The sequence below is a fragment of the Schistocerca nitens genome, chromosome 6 (genome assembly GCF_023898315.1).
Source record: "Schistocerca nitens isolate TAMUIC-IGC-003100 chromosome 6, iqSchNite1.1, whole genome shotgun sequence".
Lineage (NCBI taxonomy): Eukaryota > Metazoa > Arthropoda > Insecta > Orthoptera > Acrididae > Schistocerca > Schistocerca nitens.
This window is the reverse complement of record NC_064619.1, coordinates 471,616,335-471,638,211: the sequence shown is the minus strand read 5'-3', so window position 1 is coordinate 471,638,211 and position 21,877 is coordinate 471,616,335.

Sequence of the window (21,877 nt, the reverse complement as noted above, 5' to 3'; positions counted from 1 at the left end):
GGACCCGCGTGTCGCCACTATCAGAGATTGCAGACCGAGCGCCGCCACACGGCAGGTCTAGAGAGACTTCCTAGCACTCGCCCCAGTTGTACAACCGACTTTGCTAGCGATGGTTCACTGACAAAAAACGCTCTCATTTGCCGAGACGATAGTTAGCATAGCCTTCAGCTACGTCATTTGCTACGACCTAGCAAGGCGCCATGTTCCGTTACTATTGATATTGTAAATAATGTACAGACAAGAGCTACGTTCAACATTAATGGATTAAAGTTAAGTATTCCACCAGCTACATCCTATTATTCTAGTCTAAATTCCTTGTCCTGATCCAGACCTCACGCCAGCCTGCGTGAGCTAAAACGCGTGCCTTTCGGCTTCCGCTAAAATTCGTTGGATGGTCTCCTGCCAATCCACAACATTTTGGCGACGAGGCCATACCGCGTTCGTAACTATACTGCCCTGATTTACTTGTATAATGGCTTCGCCACAATCTCCAGATGTACTGTCCGAATTTATCGTTTACAGAATCAGCAGACGCAGGCCTTACTGGATGCCCTTGGACAGCTCGTCCAGGGTCAAAGTGCAATGCAAAACGATGCAGCAGCCACCGCTCCACCGCTATCGTAGCCACAACACGCAGTTGCACCAACTTTTCGACCTTTTGATGCTGCACTGGAAAGCTGGACGGAGTGGTCACGCCAATTTGGATTCCATCTCGCCACCTACAGAATTCAAGGTAATGAGCGGCAGCCTTTACTCCTTTCCTCCGTTGGGGTGACCACGTACTGTGTGATAGTCAAATTACACTCCTGGAAATTGAAATAAGAACACCGTGAATTCATTGTCCCAGGAAGGGGAAACTTTATTGACACATTCCTGGGGTCAGATACATCACATGATCACACTGACAGAACCACAGGCACATAGACACAGGCAACAGAGCATGCACAATGTCGGCACTAGTACAGTGTATATCCACCTTTCGCAGCAATGCAGGCTGCTATTCTCCCATGGAGACGATCGTAGAGATGCTGGATGTAGTCCTGTGGAACGGCTTGCCATGCCATTTCCACCTGGCGCCTCAGTTGGACTAGCGTTCGAGCTGGACGTGCAGACCGCGTGAGACGACGCTTCATCCAGTCCCAAACATGCTCAATGGGGGACAGATCCGGAGATCTTGCTGGCCAGGGTAGTTGACTTACACCTTCTAGAGCACGTTGGGTGGCACGGGATACATGCGGACGTGCATTGTCCTGTTGGAACAGCAAGTTCCCCTGCCGGTCTAGGAATGGTAGAACGATGGGTTCGATGACGGTTTGGATGTACCGTGCACTATTCAGTGTCCCCTCGACGATCACCAGTGGTGTACGGCCAGTGTAGGAGATCGCTCCCCACACCATGATGCCGGGTGTTGGCCCTGTGTGCCTCGGTCGTATGCAGTCCTAATTGTGGCGCTCACCTGCACGGCGCCAAACACGCATACGACCATCATTGGCACCAAGGCAGAAGCGACTCTCATCGCTGAAGACGACACGTCTCCATTCGTCCCTCCATTCACGCCTGTCGCGACACCACTGGAGGCGGGCTGCACGATGTTGGGGCGTGAGCGGAAGACGGCCTAACGGTGTGCGGGACCGTATCCCAGCTTCATGTAGACGGTTGCGAATGGTCCTCACCGATACCCCAGGAGCAACAGTGTCCCTAATTTGTTGCGAAGTGGCGGTGCGGTCCCCTACGGCACTGCGTAGGATCCTACGGTCTTGGCGTGCATCCGTGCGACAACATCGATGTACTGTGGAGACCTCACGCCCCACGTGTTGAGCAATTCGGCGGTACGTCCACCCGGCCTCCCGCATGCCCACTATACGCCCTCGCTCAAAGTCCGTCAGCTGCACATACGGTTCACGTCCACGCTGTCGCGGCATGCTACCAGTGTTAAAGACTGCGATGGAGCTCCGTATGCCACGGCAAACTGGCTGACACTGACGGCGGCGGTGCACAAATGCTGCGCAGCTAGCGCCATTCGACGGCCAACACCGCGGTTCCTGGTGTGTCCGCTGTGCCGTGCGTGTGATCATTGCTTGTACAGCTCTCTCGCAGTGTCCGGAGCAAGTATGGTGGGTCTGACACACTGGTGTCAATGTGTTTTTTTTTCCATTTCCAGGAGTGTATTTCCTCGACGCGACGTAGCAAGTCTGTCCTACGACGAAATTTTGTCTGCATTAGATGCATATTTCAAAGAATCAGTCATTGTAGTTGCCAAATGGTATACCTTCTTTTGTACAAAACGTATGGCATGTCAGACTAACAGGGAGTGGGTTGCAACCTTGCAAGGCCTTACTAGGGATTGTGCTTTTGAGTGTCAATGTGGACTCCCTTATTCAGATACTATGGTACATGGTGCAATTGCACAGAACAGATCTGATGTTCGTATAAGGGAACAGATTAGAAATTAGTCAATCCTTCCCTTCAACAAGTCATGGACATATTGGATCGGCAGGACACACTTGACTTTGCTCAGGAATCATTTGAAACTTCACCAGCCGTGTGTCACGTTAACCGGCCCGCCGGGCGAGCTGCACGGAGCAGTAAACAGCCCTCGTGTCCGGCCGCGCAGCTGCCACCAGGCTCTCAGCCACGTGTGCCGCGCAGGCAGGCAAATGCAGTGCTACAATCATGCCCGCGGTGTGCTACTAGACATTCGCGTGAGAATTGCCCGTCACGCCAAGCTATTTGCTTTTTCTGTAATAAAAAAGGACATGTTCAGAGTGTTTGCCAGAAAAAGCTCAGATAGGACACGCACAACCATTCCAGGCCCTTTGCTTCGCGCCGGAATCGGAATCGAACCAAGGATACTCCGGCTCGTGAAACTTCGCCAATGGAAATTCATGTAGTTCATTCCACTCCGCCCAGTGCCACTCTCTCTAACAGTGACTGTGTTCGTCCCACAAATAGTGTGCGTCGACATCGCCGGAAATCCCGTCAAGTCGCAAGTGATTTTGTACCAGTGTCGGTTCACGTTGCACGAGACAGTCGCTCTTGTCGTCAGCAGGACAATAAACTTTTTGTCGACTTGGACATTAACGGCAAAGTGATACCATTCCAGCTCGATACCGGAGCTGCAGTTTCACTGATCAATCAAGACGCCTACAAACAGCTGGGCACACCTCCGTTGCGTGCTGCAAATGTTAAGCTAACTACCTATTCAGGTCACGGGCTCCCTGTGTTAGGACAGTGCAGCCTTCTTGCAACATACAAGGGACAAACAAAACTTGTGTCTTTGTACGTCCTTCGTTCTTCTTCTGCAGTGAACTTGTTTGGTTTCGATTTATTTCAGTTGTTTAACTTGTCTATATTCAATCAGGTCCTAACAGTGAACCAGACTGTGCCTTCAGACAGTGTTTCTCGTCTATGTGAAGAATTTGCAGACATTTTTGCACCGGGCCTTGGTTGCGCTAAGAACTATAAAGCACATTTGGAACTGCAAGTAAACACGCAACCGAAATTTATCACAGCGCGCGAGGTTCCCCACGCATTGCGTGATGAGGTCGCAAAAACATTACACGATTTGGAATCACAAGGTGTGATTGAACGTGTGCAGGCTTCTCTCTGGGCATCACCCTTAGTAATTTTGCCAAAACCTCCTGGAAAATTGAGACTTTGTGCGGACTTCAAGGCAACAGTGAATCCACAACTAGTGATTGCAACTTTTCCGTTACCCCACCCGGAAGATCTTTTTGACAAACTGTGCCCGGGTAAATATTTTTCGAAGTTGGACCTAGCAGATGCATACTTGCAACTACCGGTGGACGACGAATCCCAGCGCGTTTTGGTGGTTAACACGCATCTTGGTTTGTATCAATTCAAACGACTGCCATTCGGGTGTGCATCCGCCCCTGCATTGTTTCAGCAATATCTACAAACTGTTTGTGCGTCGGTCCCTACTGCAGCAAACTATCTGGACGATATTGTGATCTCCGGAAAGACGGAGGAAGAACATTTAGCCAATCGCAGAACATTATTTCAGGTCTTGCGACAAAATGGTCTTCGCTTGCGGAAGGACAAATGTGTGTTTTTTGCTCGTGACTTACCCTACCTGGGACATATCCTCAATGCCCAAGGCATACATCCTAGTCCCGAGCACCTCCGTGCCATACACGATTTGCCTTCGCCACAGAATTTGAAGCAGCTACAGAGTGTGCTGGAAAAAAAATTTCTTACTATCACCGTTATATTCCACACGCCTCTTCCATTTCAGCTCCGCTTCATCGCTTACACCGTAAAGGTGTTCCGCTGGACGACGGAATGCGAACGCGCCTTTCGCCAGTTGAAATAGGCGTTGCTTTCCAATATTTGCCTTACGCCATTCGATCCCCAGAAGCCCCTTTTGTTGATGGTGGATGCATCGGATTTCGGGATCGGTGCTGTGCTTGCGCACAAAGATGGATCGCATGATCGCCCTATTGCCTTTGCATCCAAATTGCTCTCGTCTGCGCAAAGAAATTATTCACAGATCGAGAAGGAAGCATTGGCTCTTGTATTTGGTGTTACAAAGTTTCATGATTTCTTGTATGGTCGTCACTTTACCATCATCACAGACCACAAACCTTTGACATCGCTTTTTCATCCGAACAAGCCTGTACCTCCACGTACAGCGCAGAAATTCATTCGCTGGTCTATTTTCCTCTCGCAGTACCGCTACGATATCTTGTATCGGTCCACTGCTAAGCACAGAAACGCAGATGCGTTGTCCCGTTTGCCTGTTGCTGAGGATAGAGCATTCGATTCCTCCGAACTTGCTTGCATGTTCATTGATGCGGAAACCGATGACGTGGTCGAATCGTTTCCGATTGATTTTCGTCGTGTAGCTATAGCCACAGCTGCTGACCCTGCCGGCCGCTGGTGGCCGAGCGGTTCTGGCGCTACAGTCTGGAACCGCGCGAGCGCTACGGTCACAGGTTCGAATCCTGCCTTGGGCATGGATGTGTGTGTTGTCCTTAGGTTAGTTAGGTTTAAGTAGTTCTAAGTTCTAGGGGACTTATGACCTCAGCAGTTGAATCCCATAGTGCTCAGAGCCATTTGAACCATTTTTTGCTGACCCTGTCCTTGCTACCGTTCTGCGTTTTGTTGCTACGCAATGGCCCTTGTCCGTTTGTTCGCCGATTTTTTGCTCACAAGGAGAGACTTTTTCTTCGACGTGGTGTTTTGCTGTTGCGTTCTGATAATGATCAGTCCAGGGTCGTGGTACCACGTTCGTTACAGTCCTCTGTCTTACGGCTTCTCCACCAAGGACATTGGGGTATAGTGAGAATGAAACAACTTGCTCGCCAGCACTGTACTCGGTTCAGAATCGATGCTGCGATTACGAATATGTGCTCTTTTTGCATGGCGTGTGCCGAACAACAATACGCCCCACCACGGAAATTTTTTGCATGGCCAAAAGCCACTCCCCCTTGGCAACGCTTACACATCGATTTTGCTGGTCCATTCTGGAATGCTCGATGGTTGGTTCTGGTCGATTCATTCAGTAATATTCCTTTTGTTGTCTGTATGTCTTCCACGACATCATCTGCCAGGCCAATGGTATTCAACATCACAGTCAAACGGTGCCGCTGAACGATTGGTCAGGACTTTCAAGTCACAGATGTTGAAGTTGAAAGAGTCGCATTCTCGGGAGGACGCGTTATTTCTCTTTTTGTCCTCGTATCGCTCTCAGCCCCGAGATGGTCGCTCGCCAGCTGAGTTGCTCCACGGTCGTAATCATCGAACCTTGATGTCTTTGCTACATCCGCCGCATTAGGTTCCTGTGCAGCGGCAGACACCTGCTTTTGCCCCAGGCGACGTTGTCTACTATCGTCACTACCGAGGTTCACGGCGTTGGCTCGAAGGGCGCATTCTTCGCTGCCTCGGCCGCGCTATGTATTTGGTTTTGGGGGCCTCTGGTGAGGTGCGTCGGCATCTCAATCAGCTGCGCCTCTGTCGTCGCACGGGTTCTGCCGCTCCCCGTCTGCTTTCAGCGATGGTGCCGTCCGGTCAGCGCCCTGGGGACCCATCTACTGGCTCGCCTCAGCCCCAGGTGTTACCGACGCTGCCTTCCATTTTGCCCCATGGTGACGCGCCGCCACCGCCACCGCCGCCTGTTCTCCCGCCGGCGACGCCCGCAGTGGACGCGTTGCTGCAACCACCGGGCGCCTCCCTGGGTCACGCGCCGCCGATCGCTTCCCGTGACCAATTGTCCTCCGACATGGAACTCTTGCCCGCTCCGGACCATATGTCGTCTTCGCCCGTCGGGTGCCCCGGCCCGATGGAGGTCGACCCTTCGGCCCCTCCTCTCTCTCTACGCGCGCATACACCGCATGTTAGCGTGTACCCTGGAGTAGGTTTTCAGGAGTTTCCTAGCTCCCCGCGGTCCGAATGGCAGGGTGCGGGTGGCACAGCCTCGCCTGTTGTTAGGATCCCCACCTCGTCGCATACGTCAACATGGGGTCCTCCCCACAGCGGGCGGAAGCCTTATGTCACAACCGTGCGCCGATTTGCGGGGGAGGAATGTGGTGTCACCGCCAGACACCACACTTGCTAGGTGGTAGCCTTTAAATCTGCCGCGGTCCGTTAGTATACGTCGGACCCGCGTGTCGCCACTATCAGAGATTGCAGACCGAGCGCCGCCACACGGCAGGTCTAGAGAGACTTCCTAGCACTCGCCCCAGTTGTACAACCGACTTTGCTAGCGATAGTTCACTGACAAAATACGCTCTCATTTGCCGAGACGATAGTTAGCATAGCCTTCAGCTACGTCATTTGCTACGACCTAGCAAGGCGCCATGTTCCGTTACTATTGAAATTGTAAATAATGTACAGACAAGAGTTACGCTCAACATTAATGGATTAAAGTTAAGTATTCCACCAGCTACATCCTTTTTTTTTTCTAATCTAAATTCCCTGTCCTGTTGCAGACCTCACGCCAGCCTGCGTCAGCTAAAACGCGTGCCTTTCGGCTTCCTCTAGTATTCCGGGATTGGCTCTCCTGCCAATCCACAACACTTAGAAGTACTTAAACCTAAACAACCTAAGGACATCACACATATACATGCCCGAGGCAGCATTCGAACTTGCGACCGTAGCAGGAGCGTGGTTCCGGACTGAAGCGCTTAGAACCGCTCGGCCACAGCGGCAGGCAATCTGAGCAAACGACGAAATTTTTACATGTTGTGCATATACAGTATAACAGAAAAAATAAGCTATTAAATCTGTAGGTGATTTGGTAGAATAACGCGGTGAAATTTCGTACGCTCAGCTGCTACGTCTGGCAATAACATCGGCACCAAGTGGGACATCGGCATGGGCATGGAGTCCACCTGAGCTTACATGACAGATATGGGTACTTCATTCCACGCTGCTGCATCTCCTTCTTAAAGTTCATCAGTCATAGTGGCTGGCAAGCGATGGTATGCCAGTCTGTAAGTAACCTATGACCAGATTCGAGGGGCGTTCAGTAGGTAATGCAAATCATCTTTTTCCTTAAAGAAGGTTGGTTTTATTCAAGATGACAATACACCATATTACATATTATTACCCACTCCTTTGGGTACAATACCTTCAGCCTCATAACTAGCAAGCAGTTGCAAACAAATGCTCCTCGTTGTTCTTTATGGTCTTCTCCAAGTAGGCTGGGAACCCAGAGTGCACACACTTTTGAGTACCGTAAGTGGTGGAAGAGTGTGTCAGCAGTACCAACAGTGGTATCCAGTCGTGCAGCGAAATGGTTGACTGTGATCCGTCGATCACCTCGAATGAGAGTGCCAGCACTTCCAACATTGCAAGAGTCACAGCTGTACGCGGCCGTAAGGCACCTAAGAGGTCGGGAAGGTATGTACGACCTTGCTGTCGTGATGACAGACTCCTCGCCCAACTATTCAGTATGCTTTTCTTCACTGCCAGGTCTCCGTTGACATTCTGCAAGTTCCTATGAATATCTATGTCAAAGGAAATTCAATGACAGCTCCGCTGCTTCGAACGCACTTTCGTTACAGACGCCATTTTGAAGGCTACGTATTGCGCCGCTACTTATCGGAACTTCATGAAACTATACGGGCTGAAGCGGGAATGTTCCACGACATTCCACCATATATTCCGCATTGTTTCAACGTAAACTGGCCGAGGAAAAAATGTGTTGCATTGCTTATCCAACGCCCCACGTATTTTCAGTGCGCGGGAGATCTGGAGAACGTGTTGCCCAGGGCAACAGTCAGACACCCTAACCTCAGAGAGATCTCGAAGAAAGATTCACAGGTAAAAATGTATAACTTGCTGTGCCCGCTAAGGGATCCGGTGGTGATCGTGTTGTGTAGGCAATGGTACCATTTACTGTACTTCAGTTATTGGGCAACTTATGATGAATGGTAAGTAAAACAGTCGCCTTTTCATCGGAGCCTCCACGCACGGGTGCACATAACTACTATCTCCTGTGTTGAGGTTGAGAGTATCAACGTCGGCGCTCCTTTCTCAGCTGCCGCAGCTACTGTCGCTGTGCAGACTCCGTGATGTTCGAAACGTCGTCGCACTATCCTTTGAATACCTGTCTTACACCAAACAAGCCAGTTTCCAGACTCAAGATACGTGACGTGATTGAATGATACTTCACTGCCGAGAGAACAAATGTTTGTCGACAGATGACAAAATCTTCTCAGCCGTTAGGCCGCTTTCTTTTCAATCTTCTACACTGCTCGACGCTTCGATCCCTCTGATAGGATCTTCTTCAGGATTCCACTGGTTTTCGTCAATAGTGTGGCGATATATGGTTAAAGAATGAAGGGATCGGTTGATTTCACTGAGCGGTTGAGCTGAACTAACTTAATTCAGATTTTTTTTTAAGCTACAGAATCTACGATGAGCTTTTGGAGCCTCTTCTACCTAGGAGCGACACAGTAACTGCAGCTGTAACAGACTTGCGACTAGGACCAGCTGTGTATTATGAAACAGGGATCCTTATAATTCCATGCCCTTAATTGACAGCGCCAATATCAGTTTGTTTTCTGGCGACTGTCATAGAAGAAAGGAGGCAGGTTAATGTCATTTACTAAAACACTGTGCCTTTCAACACTAGATTATTTGGAATGATTCTCTCTGCAGCTTAAAATAACTCATTAGCAAATTTCTTATGCATTGACATTTGAAAATCGAACCTGATTTACAATAAAAAGGTTCAAATGGCTCTGAGCACTATGGGACTCAACTTCTGAGGTCATTAGTCCCCTAGAACTTAGAACTAGTTAAACCTAACGAACCTAAGGACATCACACACACCCATGCCCGAGGCAGGATTCGAACCTGCGACCGTAGCGGTCTCACGGTTCCAGACTGCAGCGCCTAGAACCTCACGGCCACTTCGGCCGGCTGATTTACAATAGGTGACTCTTATAAGATATATCTATACACAGGGTGTCTATCCGAACAGTCGTCGGGCACAGTTTCTTTGGTGTTTCGGCAGATATTTAAAATTACGTTTTGGAGGAGTGTAACTGGTGCCAGCCTAAACTGCTCATCTAACCCTTCAAACAACGCACAGCGTCGACGAATACGTCGATTTGCTTCCCGTATCAAACAAAATGTTTTCAATCTGAGTTACCCGCACCATAGCGCTACCATGTTAGCCTAGTGCGATATTCGTTTTACAAATAGGTACTAACAAACACAGCAAAACACAAAGAACAACCAGTTCCCCAGCAGTGACTGAGCAGCGCTTCTGCATGATTAAGACGACACAACAACACCTAGTCATCTCAGGGTAGGTGAAAATCCCTGAGCCCGCCGGGAATCGAACCCGGGACTCTGTGCTCGGTAAGTGAGAAATAACGCGAGACCACGAGCTGAGGATAAACAGATATAAGGAGTTTAATGTGTGCTTCAAGGAAGGTTAGGTTAGCCTTAGCACTGCCTTTTGCTTTATCATTTTGCTTGACACAAGAATGTAACTTTTAATCCGTCTTGATTGCAAAATGTTTATGCATATGACCGGTTTCGGAACCTTTAGAACCATCATCAGATCCGTAACGATAATGATACTAATTTACTATTTCACCCTATCTAATTAACATCAAATGTACCTGAACGTACCTGATGTTTCGGTTACAGGAGTAACCCGTACAAATACAGCAACTTTCACATGCTGCGTCACATAAAATTGGTTGGCAGAATGCCCGTTATTTATAACTATAACAATATTACCGACAGGTGGCGTCTGGTACATTTGTTACATATTAAAATCTGTACTTATCAAAATTAAAGAACACAGTAAAAATATCATTTTTATACGATCTAAAAACAAACGGCGATTTCTATATCTATGGCGCTGGTGAAGGTTCCCGCTATTTCGGTGTTGTGCCGCGATCCGCTCAGTTGTCTGCTGTCCATCGCCGTGGGCAAGAGGGCCGCGCAGGAGGGCCCCGTCAACGACGCCAGGTGCTGCACGCATCTTCCAGCTTCTCATGTGAACAGATACGAACAGACCAACACAGCAGTTAAAATAAAGAAGTCGATTATAGATGAAATACATTCTGCTCACAAGAACAGAGACGAACTACTAACTCTTAAGGGCTTGAATAGGAGGTTAGAATCACATAAGGCTATCGTCACAAAGGCAGATAAGGGCGGCACTATGGTTTTAATACACCATACAGACTATATAGAGAAAACCGAAAAGTTCTTTATCGAGAACGGAATAGTAGAGGTCAAGAAAGATCCAACCAGGAAATTTCAAACAGACATAAGGAAACAAATAGATAACAGTGTGTTTCTCATCACGGAGGAGGAAAAGTTTAAATTGAAAGTAATGAATCCGCGAATCACCGAATTACGGTCACAAATAAAGCTCCATAAGGTTGAAAAATCGATTCGCCCAATCGTCAATAATACCAGTAGCCCAAATTATAAATTAAATAAAGAGCTGAATAATAGATTGAAGGTGGCATATACATATCGTCGGACTTTTAACATTAGGAACATTAGGAATTTGCCGAGGAAATTAAAGACGTAGTTATACCTCAGGATGCGTCACTAGCTTCACTGGATATGACCAATCTGTACACAAACATTCCCGTAAAAGAAACGATTGAGATCATTAAGAACAATCTCCTCACTCATGGTAAATTGGCATTGGGGGAAGTCTAAATGGCTCTGAGCACTATGGGACTTAGTTTCTGAGGTCATCAGTCCCCTAGTACTTAGAACTACTTAAACCTAACTAACCTAAGGACATCACACACATCCATGCCCAAGGCAGGATTCGAACCTGCGACCGTAGCGGTCGCGCAGTGGCAGTCTGAAGAGCCTAGAACCGCTCGTCCACATCGGCCGGCTGGGGGATGTGATTGAAATAGTGGAAATGTTAGAACAAGTCTTGTCGTTCAATTACTTTACTTTCAATGGTAAAATTTATCAACAGAAAGATGGGTTGGCAATGGGGAACAGTTTAGCTGGGACGCTGGCTGACATTTTTATAAATCACTTGGGAAACGAATTCTTTGATGAAAATCCTGGTATCGCTGAGAAAATTGTATATTACAGGAGATATGTTGATGACTCTATTTTATTATACAAAGGAGACAAAAATGATATCGAAAACGGAGCACAAAAAGTGAGCTCTCAACACCAGAAAATTATGGAATTTGAAGAAGACAACCGTATAGATTACTTAGATTTAACACTAATCAAGAAAGATGGGAAGCATGAATTTAGCGTATTCAGAAAACCAACGTGTACAGATTTAGTTATCAATGGGCGCTCATGTCACGGCCCGCCGCGGTGGTCTCGCGGTTAAGGCGCTCAGTCCGGAACCGCGCGACTGCTACGGTCGCAGGTTCGAATCCTGCCTGGGGCATGGATGTGTGTGATGTCCTCAGGTTAGTTAGGTTTAAGTAGTTCTAAGTTCTAGGGGACTAATGACCCTAGATGTTAAGTCCCATAGTTCTCAGAGCCATTTGAACCATTTGAACTCATGTCACGCACCGCGATAGAAATGGGTATGCAGGCGACTAAGATCGCCACTAAGCCAACAGGAAGTAGAAAAGGAGCTAAGTATTTTAAAACATGAGGCCGTAGCGAACGGATACACGTATAAGCAGGTGATGAATATTTATAAGAAGATAAAGACGAGGCAAATGAAACAAATAGAAGAAAGTCAAGTCGCAGTTAAAAGGAATAATAAGAAAAAATATGTGGCTCTCACTTACAATAGAAGAATTACATATAATATTGAAAGATGCGTTCGTAAATCTGACGTTAAAATAGGGTTCCGAACAAATAACACGCTAAAATTGAAGCTCCGGCACAAAATATGTAATAGTAGGAATAAATTTCAGGAGTCAGGTGTATATAAGATCAAATGTGATAACTGCTGTAAACAATATATAGTGCAGAGTGGTAGGAACTTTGAGAACAGATTCAGGGAGCACACCTACTCTCAAAACAAAACAGCGTTTGGGGCGCATATGGCTGCCTCAAAGCACTCAGTCACGAACATTGAACAAAATTTAAACATCCTGCATAGAGCTCACAAGGGACGTTTTCTTAACATTTTGGAAGAAATTGAAATATACACCCACAAAAAGAAAGATCCAGATTTAATCGTCAACAAGCAAAGCGAGTTCAGTCATAACGCCTACTTTGGTATTCATGACGACTTACTAGGATGACAACTGTTGCGTGTGGAGGTCCACGCCGAGGGATGAGAGATGGTGCATGATGGGGAAGCTGGATGATGCGTGCAGCGCCTGGCGTCGTTGCGGGGCCCTCCTGCGCGGACCTCTTACCCACGGCGATGGACACCAGACGACTGGGCGTATCGCGGCACAACACCGAAATGGCGGGAACCACGGAAGCAGACCATGGAGGAAACAAGTCTACACCAGCGCCATAGATATATACGTCGCCCTTTGTTTTTAGATCGTATAAAAATGATTTTTTAGTGTGTTCTTTAATTTTGATACGTACAGATTTTAACCTTGACATCTACAGATTTTAATGAAGTATTTTTAGAGATAAAAGTTAATTACAAAAATCTACTGAATACAGTATGTGCATATGTAATGTAACAAATGTACCAGAAGCCACTTGTCGGTAATAGTACTATAATTATTATTAATTACGGCCATTCTGCCAACCAATTTTATGTGACGCAGCATGTGAAAGTTGCTGTATTTGTACGGGTTACTCCTGTATCCGAAATATCAGGTACGTTTTGGTACATTTGATGTTGATTAGATAGGATGAAAAAGGCTTGCATTCTTGAAATAGTAAATTAGTATCATTATCGTGACAGAACTGAAGATGGTTCTAAAGGAACCGAAACCGGTCATATGAATAAACATTTTGCAATCAAGACGGATTAAAAGTTACATTGTAAAATCACTGATTGCGGCTATCCTAACAGACATTATGTCTGTTTTTGCGATGACACAATAATGCCTAATGTTATATCCTAGCCAGTAATGCCACCCGAGCCCGCTGCCAAAAGGTTGGCAGCATCAAAGTCCGGACGCCGTCCGCATAAGCAGCGCCAGCGAGACAGGAAATCGCCGCAAGTCTGCGCGCGCCACCGCTGGCTTCTGGCTTCTTAAGCGCTGGAGTCGCGAGCGCTAGGACAGTTCTGTATTCGCCGCTCAGTTGTATACTCGCCACCGAATTGTGTACTTGCTAGTCAGTTGTGGGTACATCGCAGCAGAGTTGCTGTTTGTCGTCAGCCGACGCTGACCTAGCCGCACCGACTCGAATTAGACAGATTTCTGTAGACCATGTTCACCACTGTGTTCTGTATCGTCGTTAATAAAGATAAGTACCGACTTTCATTTAATCCGAGTGTTTGGGTTTTCATCTTTCTGTTCACTGTTCCAGCGGACCGGTCGGCCCGCTATTAAAAGTGTGGCGGTGACTTCGTAGGCCGTTTCTACAGCGAAGTGTTGTCGCTACGAAGGCCGTCACAAAACCTAATTAGGCTGGTGACCTGTTTTAATATGTAATGTTACAACTTGCTTTGTGCTGGGAGAACGTCTATTCCTGATCCACCGTTTACTATTGCTTAATACTCTGCTGGAGTATGTCGGAAATGAATCCCAGTTTGATTGCTCTGTTTCCATTAGGTTATCTCGCGGTCTCATCTCAAAAATTCCTCGCAGAAGTATAACGTTAACATCGATTATCGTTTAAGATGGTCAGTGGTACCGTTACAGGCTGACTCCATCTACACGTTGCAAAAAGAAAATTGCAGATATCAGCAGAAACTCCAGACAAAAATGGGCGTGATGACAGTTAGAAGAAGTAGCCTGTATATACTGGTGATCAGCCTCAGACGCAAGTACACGTACACGACAGCACAAAGACGTAACGCACACGTGGCTACATAGAGACACAGAGATTCAATTATACCAGCCACTTAAACAACACCCAGTGTCTAGCCATTACATTTACCAATGTAGGCCGTTGGTATACTTAGCCACAACGTAAAAGCACTACTTGTACTGGCTAGCGCGTCTTGCGAAACCTAGTACTAGGCAGTCATTTCGGCAATAGCCCTTGTAATAATAACTGAACATGAGTAGATGTAAACTGTCTAGTCTTATGCAAAACACAGCTTGTAAACTCTTAATTAGTAATCGGGGGCTATCCCTATTCACCACTCAGATCTTATGTCCAACCCCGGTAGCTGAATGGTCAGCGTGACGGATTGTCAATCCTCTGGGGTCCGGGTTCGATTCCCGGATGGGTCGTGGAATTTTCTCCGCCCAGAGACTGGGTGTTGTGCTGTCCTCATCATCATTCTAATCGACTGCAGGTCGCCGAAGTGGCGTCAAATTGAAAGACCGGCACCCGGCGAACGGTCTGCCCGTCGGGGGGCCCTAGCCATACGATTAAATAAATACTCAGATCTTATACTAGTAGCTAAGCTTATCCGGGAACTAGAAAGCTCAGACAACGTGTTTGAATATGGCCACATTGCTTGCAGCTTACACTATGGCTCCAGCTTGGCTTTGTTACGTGTAACCAAGTCGAAAACCGTAAGCGCGATTACTAACGCCGTTCGCAATAGCCTGGGGCATACGCCGAACACGACGGCGGTCTCTCTCGGTAGTGCCACCTGGCTGTCTGGAGTCCAGTCTTCTGGTGACCACCGCCGGCAGCAACCACGTACAGTGGTTACATTTCTGCCAGTATCACAGAAGGAACATCCAGTTTCTCGTAGCCCTATTACACGATCTCGTTCAAACTAAGTGAGGAGTTGATAAAAGTATTTTTGTCGCTTTAAAGGCATTCTTGACTGACATGAACACAGCAAGTCCAGCGTCAAAGATAACTGTCACCACGCTTATAGCGTGCGTTTAAAGAAAATGTGATTTGCTTCCTTGTAGTTCCCGTTACGCGCCACTCTTATGCAACAAGCGCGACATTTGAATAGACATCGTCTCTCAGATGTAGAAACACGCCTATCAATGTCCGTTTATGTCAGACCACTCCTTTTTGGTGTTGCGATTGTTTTATGTCCGTGTATTATAGATACATAATGCTATTGTCTTAGGTAAAATGGAAATGCTGTGTGGCTAGGGCCTCCCGTCGGGTAGACCGTTTGCCTGGTGCAAGTCTGTCGAGTTGACGCCATTTCGGCGACCTGCGTGTCGATGTGGATGAAATGATGACGGTAGGGACAATATATGCATCCTTTATTGAAGCTGATTAATTTCACTGGGTCAAATATTTCATGTTACTGATTTTGGGCTCTAGTGTCCATTTCATAAACGGAGCGTTGTTTCCTTGAATATTCCTGCTAGTATATGAACTATAAACAAATAGTTAGGTTGTTTAATTTTGTTCGCATTTTGTTAAGGGTGTACAACAGCACAACCCTCGATCACATCTCTGCGCCAATAAGTTTATATCCCGCTTGACAAAAGAAATGAAGCACCCCGAAAGGGAAGAGGTAACGAAATGAAACTTCATGGGGCGAGAGCATATGTGGCGTTATTTTAGCGATTACAATATGGAGATAAAATTACGAGTAGTTTGGCAATACGGCCCCGTTATCAACATGGAGCTGCACTCCAAATGACCTGTATGCATGCATGAACTGTCTCAGATGAGAAAGGTGACCTAAAGCCGTTTTACTGTTTCCTGAGGAAAGATGGGCCAGAGTTTTTGTATCTGATCCCTGATATGGTGCATACTAGGGCGTTAGAGACGCTCGCACTTCTACTGGGGGCAGATCTCCGGTCTTAATGGCCACGGGAGCACCTACCCTTCAAAGAGATAGTTCATCGAGACACATACCTTGTGTGGACGAGCAATTTCCCACTGAAAAATGTGACCAAAGTACTGCGGCATAAGGGGTGACACAAGTGGCCGTAGGATATGCCTGACGTACCGTTGTGCTGTCAGAATGCCCTTAATCACTACCAGCTGTGACCGGAGGTCATTCCTGAAAGCTTCGCACATCGTGACTCAAGGAGTAACACCGCTGTGACTCTCCAAAACACTGAAAAAAAGAGAACATTTTGCCAGGTCGCCGCCATACTCGCAGACGATGGTCATCTGGGACAGTGCATAAACGACTCATCGCTCAACACCTTACGATGCCATTCAATAGCCATTTATGCTTTCCAGTCTCGGTACCACTCCAAACGCTGCGGAGATGACGGTAGCCTGCACATGTGGCAGACATTCCCTGCTCTGGTCACTGCTAGACTCTGACCAGTGTTGCGGGTTGACACAGAATGTTGCAGGAAGCCTACTACTTGCTCTAAGATAGCAGGAGCAGGTGTAAAAGAGTTGCGATGTGCTTAGTGCACAGTACGGCGATCCTTGCTTATGGTGGACAGATGTGGTAAACTGTGACCTTGACAATGAGTATGCCTGTTCTCACGTTCCTATACAGTCCAACATCAGACCACTGTTAAATCCGAACGCCCAAAACATCTAGATACTATACCATTGGATCAGCCGGCGAAGTAGAGATCCAAAATGACGCACTCATCAAACTCTGTCAGGTGTGATAACATGGTATCTGCGTGTACTTCAGAGTGGTCACTCATCTGACGTTGTTCACGCCTCTTATTTATCCTACGACAACTAGTAACAACACTAAGCACGAAGAACGTTAATGAACGCCTGTAGGCGCTACAGTCTGGAACCACATGACCGCTACGGTCGCAGGTTCAAATCCTGCCTCGGGCATGGATGTGTGTGATGTCCTTAGGTTAGTTAGGTTTAAGTAGTTATAAGCTCTAGGGGACTGATGACCTCAGAAGTTACGTCCCATAGTGCTCAGAGCCATTTGAACCATTTTTGAACGCCTGTAGCAGAGGACTGTACCTATAATAATTACTCCGTAATGGTGTGTACATGTATGAAGTACAAAGTTACATTGAACTCCTGCCACGTATTCTGGGTGGTTCAAATTTTTGATCAGGCAGTCAATATATGAAACTATGTGCAGTACTTCATTAATGTCAGTCGAAATATCTTGAAGACACGTACAGTGGTAGACCGGTTGCTAATATGGCATTAAACGTTTCGCACAAGAAATGTGCGAAAATTTAAAGAGACGGCAGGCAGAATCCAGTATTACGGAGAATACGTCAACAAGTGGCAGTCTCGTGCCTTACTCTGTCGTTATACGCAGCAAGCAGGTAACGCATCACCACTGCCCAGCACAAAATTATCGACACTGCTAAGCACTTCTAACACAGCGCACGGGCAATAAAAATGTTTCCACTTGTTCCTACTTTACATGACATAGATGAATGTTCAAGTAAGACCGTTTTCACCATAACTACAGAGGTGAACAAAAATATGTAAACGCCAAAAACTCAACACGTAACTTTCCTAATACCGTGTAGGAAAGCCATTGACACTCAAAACAGCTTCCAGTCGTCCCGGAATGGGTAAATATGGGATCTATATGGTTGTCAAGAGAATATTATACATTTCTTCCTGCAAAATGGTGGCAGCTTGAAGCAACGATAGGGATCAAGCACTCTTCTCTCCAGATTGGACTACAAAGCCTCAATAATACTGTCTGCTAAATATGGTGGCCAGGGGAAATGCGGCAATTCAGCCTCGTGCAAACAAAACCACTCCTGGACATTGCGGTCTGTGTGAACATGGGCCCTGTCATCTTGTAACATACAATCACCATTCAAGAACAAACATCCTACCATGGGATGACCTTATCAGCCAAGATGGTCACGTAACCCATGGCAGTAACCTGACGTTGCAGAGTAATCGTGCGCCCGGTGGAATATGATGGTATGGCTGCCTAAATCTCCCTAAATCTCCACCGAACCACCGCCATGTTTTACTCTTTGGACGCAAACACGATCAGAAGATGGAAACAGTGTGAAACAAAACTCATCCGACGAATGACTTCCTTCCACTGCTCCATAGTCCAGAATTTGTGATTTTAGCAACACATTTTCCTTATGGCTATTAGAAATCTCAGCTCACATAGCAATCGCCTGCTTGTGGGCCAGCCTTCGTGTTGTTTTGGTGCTGACATGATTTAAGAGTCTGATCCTTAGTTCTATAGCGACTTTAGCAGCTATCGTCCTTTTACTTCTCATCACAGTCTTTTTCCAAGACCGTCCGTCACTGTTCAAAAATGGTTCAAATGGCTCTGAGCACTATGGGACTTAACATCTGAGGTCATCTGTCCCCTAGAACTACTTAAACCTAACTAATCTAGGACATCACACAGATCCATGCCCGAGGCAGGATTCGAACCTGCTACCGTAGCGGTCGCGCGGTTCCAGACTGAAGCGCCTAGAACAGCTCGGCCACTACGGCCGGCTCCGTCACTGTTACTCAATACACACTTTCGTCCGCGTTGTCACTTAGCGGATTATATTTTCTCCTGCATACAGTATAAATTCTTGATATGGTACCTCTTGAAATACACCTGGCCGAAAATAACATACAAGTTCGTGGCGTCCTCCATCTGTAACGCTGGAATTAAATACGGTGTTGGCCCACCTTTAGCCCTGATGACAGGTGGTGCTGAAGGTTTCATCCGGAATGGCAGCACATTCTTCACAGAGTACTGCACTGAGGAGAGGAATCGGTGTCGGTCGGTGAGGCCTGGCATGTATTCGGCGTTCCAAAACATCCCAAAGGTGTTCTATATGATTCAGGTCAGGACTCTGTGCAGGTCAGTCCATTGCAGGGATGTTATTGTCGAGCAACCACTCCGCCACAGACGGTGCATTATGAACAGATGCTCTATCGTGTTGAAAGATGGAGTCGGGATCCCTCTTCAACAGTGGGAAGCAAGAAGGCGCTTAAAAAAATCAACGTAGGCCTGTGCTGTGATACCGCCACGCAAAACAACAAGCCCCTTCCATGAAAAACACGATCACACCATAACACCACCGCTTCCGAATTTTACCCTTGGCACTACACACGCTGGCAGATGACGTACACCAGGCATTCGCCATACTCTCACCCTGCCATCGGATCGCCACATTGTATACCGTGATTAGTCACTCCACACAACATTTTCCCACTGATCACTAGTCCAATGTTTACGCTCCGTACACCAAGCGGGGCGTCGGCGTGATGTCTGGCTTACGAGCAACCGCTCGGCCATGAAACCCAAGTTTTCTCATCTCCCGCCTGTCATAGTACTTTCAGTAGATTCTGATGCAGTCTGGAATTCCTGTGTGATGGTCTGGATAGATGTCTACCTATTACACGTTACGATCTTCTTCAACTGTCAGTGGTGTCTGCCAGTCAACAGACGAGGGAGGCCAGTACGCTTTTGTGCTGTCCCTTCACATCGGAAACAGTTGACCTAGGGATGTTCAGGAGTGTGGAAATCTCGCGTACAGACGTATGACACAAGTGACATCCAATCACCTGACCACGTTCGAAGTCTGAGTTCCGTGGAGCGCCCCATGCTGCTCTCTCACTATGTCTAACAACTACTGAGGTCGCTGATATGGAGTACCTGGCAGCAGGTGGCAGCACAATGCATCTAGTATGAAAAACGTATGTTTTTGGTGGTGTCCGGATACTTTTGATCACACAGTGTACCAAACACTTCGGGTAACTTGTTTACGGGAGGACGAATAGTTTTCCCACTTTGAGTATAGTTAGCTCCGATGTAAAGCACTCACTAGATAGAGCACTGTTATGACCACGACTGATACTTAAAACACCCTGGGGACGTTGTACAGGTGCCACTCGTGGTCAAATACAAGAGCGCAAACTTCAGGCTTTGCTAATATCTGCATCTCTCGCCGTCTCCTACCTTTTTCCGCCCGCTGTATATGCTAACTTCTGACTCACCGAAAGGGGATTATAAAAACAATACATACGTGTGCAGATATCTGTAGGTGACAGCTTTTGAAGAAACAACTGAACAGGCGACAGGTCTCACGTGACGGCAGAGCCATACTTTGAGTCGATTCTGGAACCCTTAGCTTTCATTCTTACCATATTTCTCGGCTACATTATCGAAAAGTTTCAACGACACTTTGAAAACTAAAACTATTGTAGCACTGTACTAGGTTTTTCAAAAACTTTCGAATGTCGTCGGATTTTCGTTCCGTTATAAAAAGCCATATTGCTTCAATATCTCTATAGATATAAGAGTTAAGAGGATTAAACAAACCACAAAATTATGTCCATCTCTATACCGTCAGTTGCCGAAAATTTCATTTCAATGAATTGAACCCTTTACGAAATATGAGGTCTGTTACCCCTTCCGTCATTCAGCCTGTAGACCTATTCTATATTCTGGCAACTGCAGCTGTTGAAAGGCATGATGTTAGGAAGCAATCCGCTTACAGCTGGTAAAATTGTTGTTTATTAAAACACAACCGGCCTCGCGCCTTAAAGACGCACCATCAGGTGCAACCTACACGGTGAAAAGCAAAGCACAGTGTCACCATATTTGGTGGATATTAAAATTATTAAAGGAATGTCTAAAATACACTCACAACGTTGAAAGATCATAGGCATACCCATCACTCTGAATAGTAACGTTTGACTAGGAGCGATAGGTACACCTATGATCTTTCAACGTTGTGAGTATATTTTAGACATACCTTTAATAATTTTAACATCCACAAAATGCGGTGACACCGTTCTTTGCCTTTTACCGTGTAGGTTGCACCTGGTGCGGCTTTAAGGAGCGAAATCGGTTGTGTTTTAATAAAAAGCTATTTTACCATCTGTAAGAGGATTTATTCCTAACATCAATATTGTAGACCGTTGAACTCTGATTCCAACGACAAAGTTTGGGACCTCCGGTGATCATCATTAATAATGTAGTTTTGATTTATTACGTTTCTTACCCTAATTACTATTTTTATCTAAAAATACTATCTCAACAGTGAAAAAGCCTGCCATGAACATACCGCACAATACACAAAGTAATCTAGCATGTTTCCAAAGAAAAAGTGCTGTAATGTGATTGCCGTCTTGAAGGAATGGTTCAATATGACGTCTTTGTGTCGCTCTATCATTGCATTTAGTGAACTCACACACGAAATGCAGATCTGCCTGGTGAGGCTGGTCCCGATGGAGGTTCGAGTCTTCCATCGGGCATGGGTGTGTGTGTTTGTCCTTAGGATAATTTGGATAAAGTAGTGTGTAAGCTTAGGGACTGATGACCTTGGCAGTTAAGTCACATAAGATTTCACACATTTGAGCATTTTATGTAGCTGGTCAGAGATCAAGGAAATACCCTAGAATATTACAAATGCACAGTACTCAGCTGCCAGTAATTTCTGGATGTAGATATCTCATCGAAGCCTCCTCATTGAATTTCTGTACGTTTTTATTTTCTATCTATCTGATTTTATTGCACGAGGCAGTATAGAGATATTTAATACACGAA